Source organism: Tarenaya hassleriana, unplaced genomic scaffold (assembly GCF_000463585.1).
Source record: "Tarenaya hassleriana unplaced genomic scaffold, ASM46358v1 Cleome166, whole genome shotgun sequence".
In the NCBI taxonomy this organism is placed as follows: domain Eukaryota; kingdom Viridiplantae; phylum Streptophyta; class Magnoliopsida; order Brassicales; family Cleomaceae; genus Tarenaya; species Tarenaya hassleriana.
The window spans coordinates 169,875-170,155 of record NW_010965082.1 but is presented as its reverse complement, the minus strand read 5'-3'; the positions used below and the strand labels follow the sequence as shown (position 1 = coordinate 170,155).

The 281-nt window shown below is 39.9% G+C and overlaps 1 protein-coding gene across 1 annotated transcript in view; it reads right to left on the bottom strand.

The window, feature by feature from the left end:
- The window catches only part of LOC104809800 (probable WRKY transcription factor 9), a 20,918-nt gene that overhangs the window by 11,414 nt on the left and 9,223 nt on the right, over positions 1 to 281 (bottom strand). The window lies entirely within an intron of this gene.

The following is a 281-nucleotide window of genomic DNA, read 5'->3' as shown; positions in this document are numbered from 1 at the left end:
CCATCCACGGTTAATGTGGTAGAAGAAGAGAAACGCGGGGCCAAAAGGCAAAACAAGAAACCCTCTAAAGGTAATCCCAAGAAGAAAACAAAGTCGGATCACCCATCCTTATACTATTTAGGTAGACATCTATTGTCGATCACATCCAATGTGACTCTTATATCCTCTTATGAGACTATGATATCAAATATCATTGCATACTCGTCTCATCTGTACCATTAAGTCAAAAGTCAAACCTGACGACTTAACCTAAGGTAAACCATATTCAAGCTGTGGGAACC